At 44.0% G+C, this 6,000-nt stretch overlaps 1 long non-coding RNA gene across 2 annotated transcripts in view; it reads right to left on the bottom strand.

Moving 5' to 3' along the window:
• The window catches only part of LOC140489147 (uncharacterized), a 46,480-nt gene extending 43,361 nt beyond the window's left edge, over positions 1–3,119 (bottom strand). For both annotated transcript variants that reach the window (XR_011963096.1, XR_011963097.1), the window contains exon 1: positions 3,065–3,119. This is a non-coding gene — a long non-coding RNA (uncharacterized lncRNA). The remainder of the gene's footprint in view (positions 1–3,064) is intronic.
• Between the last annotated feature and the right edge of the window lie 2,881 nt (positions 3,120–6,000).

Consider the following 6,000-nt stretch of genomic DNA (forward strand, 5'->3'; position numbering starts at 1 on the left):
GGCTCTGCCAATATTCTGGCAATCATACTGATGGTTTGTGCTCCAGAACTTGCCAACCACCGAGCCAAGTACCGCTCCAGCACTGGCATCTACCGACAATGTGGAACATTGCCCAGGGATGTTCAACACAAAAACACAGGGCAATCCAACCCAGGCAAGTTCCATCTATCAGTTCACACTCGATCAGCAGTAAAGTGATGGAAGATGTTATAAACATGGCTATCAAGCAGCAGCTGCTCAGCAACAGCCAGCTGAATGACACTCATTTTAGGCTCCACCAGGGCCACTCAGCTCCCGATTATGTTACCGCCCTGATTCACAATCTGACAACTAACTGAATCCCAGAGGTGAGGCGAGTGTGACAGCCCAGTGCCACTCCAAGATCACTATTTCTAGCTGATTCTACCCTTGTCTCAGCTCACATACTCTCATCCACCTTGTGTTATCTCCAGACTTCAGTATCCAAACACACTCCTGGCCAGCTTCCCACATTCAACCTCCCTGTAATCTTAAGAAAATCTAAATTTCTGCTGCCCAAGTACTCCCTCGTACCAAAACTTGTTGATCCATCAAAAGGCTCCTATTCATAATCAACAACATAGAGCCACAGAGATGTACATTATGGAAACAGACCCTTCAATCCAACCCATCCATACCGACCAGATATCCCAACCCAATCTAGTCTCACCTGCCAGCATCCGGCCCACGTCCCTCAATTTAAAATTCTCACCCTTGATTTAATTTCTGGTTGTGATCATCCCTAGCTCGCCGCATCACACATCCTTGAAGACCTCAACAACCCATTCTGTTCGAGACTCCCAATGATCTGTTAATTCATTACTTCACCTGTGTGGCTGCTTTTATAGTTGCCAAAGCAACATTTTCTGAAATTCGCAGCCAAAACTTCTCAGGTCTGCTTTCCTCCTTTAAGACATTCCTCAAAGCCTGCTTATTTGGCAATGCTTTTGGTCACCTGACCTAATATCATCAGTCTCTGACCTTATGTCTAAAGTTCCCAATAATATTTTGGTGAAATTATAAGCAGGATAATAAAACTACAAACTGTTCTTGATTTGGACATTACCTTCAAATCATCACTATTGCTGTAATGAATACTCTGTAATGTCTCTTACCCAACCACATTGTGGGAGCACCTTCTCCACACAAACTGCAGCTGTACACAAAAGTCAAACATCACCCTCTCCACAGGCAACAGGGCTTTGGCATTAATCACTGGTATCTGTGGAAGGAGAAACACAGCTGATGTTTCAGGGAGTGCAAAGCGGATTACAGGGAATGAAAGTGGTGCAGAATTTGATAGTCAGAAATGGAAGGAAAATACACTTGCTTATTGGAAGAAATAATTCTTGAATGTCAAAGATTTTTCAGAAAAAAATTAATAAGTAGCACATGGTCAGGGGCTGGGTAGCAGTGAAAAATTAACTTACAAACATGTCTGTAAAAGTAATCGTAAAATACTAAACAGACCAAAAATACACCCATTGTTCGATACTGAGCAAGCTAGATATTGACAAAGTGGTCATAAGGCAGCCCAGAGATGAAGCAGAGTTGTATAAGCTGTTATGATCCCACAGTCATAGAGATGTATAGCACCGACACAGACCCTTCGGTTTAACTCATCCATGCCAGCCAGGTATCCGAACCTAATCTATTCCCATTTGCCAACACTTGGCCCATATCCCTGTAAATGCTTCCTAATCAGATCATGTGTCTATTTAGATGCCTTCAATGAGTTTTAATTGTACTAGCCTCCACCACCTTCTCTGGCAGCTCATTCCACAAACTGGATGAAAGAGTTTTCCTTTAGGCCCCTTTGAATTTTTGCCCCGTTCACCCGAAAGCAATGTCCTCTACTTTTGAACACCACTACTCCAGGGAAAACATCTTGTTCATTTACTCTGTTCATGCTCCTCATGATTTTATAAACCTCCATAACATCACCACTCAGCCTATGGCACTCCAGGGAAAACAGCCCCAGCCTTTTATGCCTCATCCTGTAGCTCAAATCCTCCAACCCGAACAACATCCTTGTAAGTCTTTTTTGAAACCTTTCATGTTTCACAGCACCCTTCTGATAGGAGGCAGGCCAGAATTGCACACAATATTCCAAAAGTGGCCTAACGAATGTCCTGTACAGCAACATGACCTCCCACATCCTATACTCAATGCTCTAACCAACAAAGGGAAATACACTGAACACCTTCTTCATCATCCTATCTACCTGCAACTTGACTTGCAAGGACTATGAATCTGCAGTCCAAGGTCTCTTTGTTCCACAAGCGTCTCCAGGGCCTTGCCATTCAGTGTATAAGTCCTGGGCTGAAAAACGTGTAGCTGGAAAAGCACAGCAGGTCAGGCAGCATCCAAAGATCAGGAGAATCGACGTTTCGGGAATGAGCCTTCTTCAGGAATCCTGAAGAAGGGCTTATGCCTGAAATGTCGATTCTCCTGATCTTAGGATGCTGCTTGACCTGCTGTGATTTTCCAGCAACAGTTTTCAGCTCTGATCTCCAGCATCTGCAGTCTTCACTTTCCCCTAGTGTATAAGTCCTGCCCTGACTTGCTTTTCCAAAATGCAGCACCTCACATTTATCTAAATTAATCTGTATCTGATCAATATCTCACTGGAACCTGAGGTGACCTTCTTCACGATGCACAATAAATACCTCCAATTTTGAATGACCTGCAAACTCAGTTACAATAGCAAGTCATTTAAATGAATGACGAAACAAATCCAGAAATAAACATCCATTTCTCTGAGTTTGAACGTGCTCTGTGTAAATCCTGCCCAATGACTCTGTACCAGAGAAAGGCTGCACCTTGCCCCCTACAAAGATGGCGGCCGCGCACGTGTCCACTGAATCGTTGCCCCAAATAAAGATGCCAGCACTCACTCAGGCCTGCAGCCCCGTTTACTACAAACACAGGATGGGATGTTCAAATTTGTGTTTTCCGGCGTGCACAACATGTTTGTAAAACCTCTCCGCTCATAGCAATACAGTTTTTCTCCCGTTTCCCTCTGTTTATTTATTTATTTCCTTACCGTATCCTTTCGCTCCATTACTTCCTGAGAATTCATCACAGCGACTCTCCTCCACGCGCGAGGGTGATCACGTGGTTCTGCCACTTGTTCACTTTGATTCGTTGGAGGACCAACCTCCCGCCAGGTCCTCCAGCTCCGCCCACCGTCCTTTCATTGGTCCGGTGCTAACATCAATCACCCGGGGGTCCCTTTGTTGGCTAGAGCATGCGCAGTGCGTCCTGCTTTTGCTGATATGTTTGGTAATGTGATGGGAGAGTTTACTGAGATGTAAAAACAATGACTGCAGATGCTGAATTCCAAATACTGGATTAGTGGTGCTGGAAGAGCACAACAGTTCAGGCAGCATCCAACGAGCAGCGAAATCGAAGTTTCGGGCAAAAGCCCTTCATCAGGAATATTTCAGTGAGCCTGAAGCGTGGAGAGATAAGCTAGAGGAGGCTGGGGGTGGGGAGAGAGTAGCATAGAGTATTTTTGTAGAGAGAGGAGGAAAACTTCTTCATGGCAGACATCCTTGCAAGAGGTTTCGCAGTAGAGTTAAAATCAACAAGGTAAAAACAATACCTGCAGATGCTGAAAACCAAACACTGGATTAGTGGTGCTGGAAGAGCACAGCAGTTCAGGCAGCGATTTACTGAGGGGAAGGATACCTTTGTGTGAGCTCTGCAGTAGATTTCCTGTATTAATGGAGGGAATTGCCTTCCTACTCACGACTGGATAGCTGTGATTGATGAAACAATGCCAAATGAACCAGTACATAAACACCCCATTTTCACAATATCTGACATCTTCAGCACATTGTATCACACTCTTCTTTGGAGATAAAAAAAAGCATGAAATGGAGCCTCAAGGAATCGGAGCAGGAGTAGGGCATTCATCCCCTCCAGCTTGTTCCCCCCATTCTATCAGATCATTGCTGGGTCAACCCAGATCTCAACACCACTTTTATGCTTGATCTGCATAGCCCTCAACTGCTCAATATTTCAAAAATCTATCTGCCCTCTTTTAGAATAATTTGAGATAGAATCATAAATTCCCTACTGTGTGGAAACAGGCCCTTCAGCCCAACAAGCCACACAACCCTCTGAAGAGTAACCCAACCAGATCCATTCCCCTACCACATTTAACTTTCACAATTGTTTGGGCTAGAAAATTCTAGCCATTCACTGAGAGAAAAGAATTCTTTACATTTTTTACAAAATGAGTGCTCCCTTATGTACTCTCCCCTGGTTTGAGACTTTAATGGTGCTAGAAGATCTAGTCAACATCTACCCTCCCAAGCTCCTCAGAATCTTGTTTCCATAAGATCACCCCTTATATTATGTGGGTGGCACAGTGGTTAGCACTGATGTCTCACAGTGCCAGAGACCTCGGTTTAATTCCTGCCTCACGTGACTCCCTGTGTGGAGTTTGCACGTTGTCTGCGTGGCTTTCCTCCGGGTGCTCCGGTATCCTCCCACAATCCAAAAAAAAGTGCAGGTTAGGTGAATTAGCAATGCTAAATTGCCTGTAGTGTTAGATGAAGGGGTTAATGTCGGGGAATGGGTCTGGGTGGGTTGTGCTTCGGCGGATCGGTGTGGACTTGTTGGGCCAAAGGGCCTGTTTCCACACTGTATGCAATCTGTTTGTTGAGATTCTGTTGTATATTGACCTAACCTGTTTAGCTATTCTTGATAGGTCAACCTTTTTGTCCTTGAAGCAGCTAGCTGAATCTTTTTTTGAATGGTCTCCAATACTGGTTTATCCCTTATTAAATATGGGAGCTAACATTGCATACAGTACTCCAAGTGAGGTCTCAGCAACAGCCAGTGTGGTTAACTAATCCTCACTCCATGCAAGTCCGTCACCCCTGACACAGTGAGCTCCTGTATTATGCAATTAACTTTTCTGTAGCACCTTATCATTTGCATTTCTAAAATCCAAATACAGAACATCACTGGATTGCCCTTTATCAGCCCTGCTTGTTATCTCCTCAATGAACTGTCGCAAATTTGTCATAGTGTCTCTTCCACAAAACCCAGTCTACCATGTTTAATGATAAGCTTTTCTAAATGTCCTGCTATTTATTACTTTAATATTCGACTCTGCCATATTACAAAAACAGATATTAAACTAACTAGTCTGTAGTTTCCTGATTTCTGTCTACCTTCCCTTCTTGAACAGGTGCATCAATCCACTGGATGCTTCCTGTATCCCCTGATTCTGGAATATTCCAATCGATGCCTTGAATATCTCTGCAGTCAGTTGCCTTAAAAATGTTTAATCCAGGCCATTAGGTCCTGTCTGCCTTCAGTCCTATTAGTTGGTCAATACTTTGTCCCTTGTAACAAAGACTGTTAGAACATTTCAAAAGCCTCTGATTTCAAAAGCACAATGTGATCCAAGTTGTCTTCTAATCTGTGCTGTAATAATTCTTTCTGATTGAGTTGACTGGGTTGGCATGTGCGCAGGTTGTAGCAGGATCTCTGACTGCCACAAACTGATTTGGGGGAAGAGCTCCTGTGTCAGTGACAGTGTTGTTGGACTAATAGAGGCAACAACATTCAGACTTCACGAAGCAACTGCGAACCAGGGCTGCAAACCCACAATCCGAAGAACTGCAGGTTCGGTGAATTGGTCATGGTAAATTGCCATAGTGTCCAGCGATGCACAGTTTCGGTGCATTAATCAGGGGTAAACATTGAGGAATAGATTTGGTTGGGATACTCTTTGGAGGGTTGGTGTGGATTTATTGGGCTGAAGGGCCTGTTTCCACACCGTAAGGATTCCATGCTCTGAGTAATTTTGGGGATCTAATAGAATCCTGGTATTCAGAGGGTTCTCTGTTAGTTAAAATAGTATTGTGCACTCAGCTTATGTTACCTTCTGAAACAATTTGAGGTAGACTGCTCTGTGCAATTTCACAGAACAGATGCTCTGGAACCAATCATGGAACAGCT

The sequence above is a fragment of the Chiloscyllium punctatum genome, chromosome 18, assembly GCF_047496795.1.
Source record: "Chiloscyllium punctatum isolate Juve2018m chromosome 18, sChiPun1.3, whole genome shotgun sequence".
NCBI classification, from domain to species: Eukaryota; Metazoa; Chordata; class Chondrichthyes; order Orectolobiformes; family Hemiscylliidae; genus Chiloscyllium; species Chiloscyllium punctatum.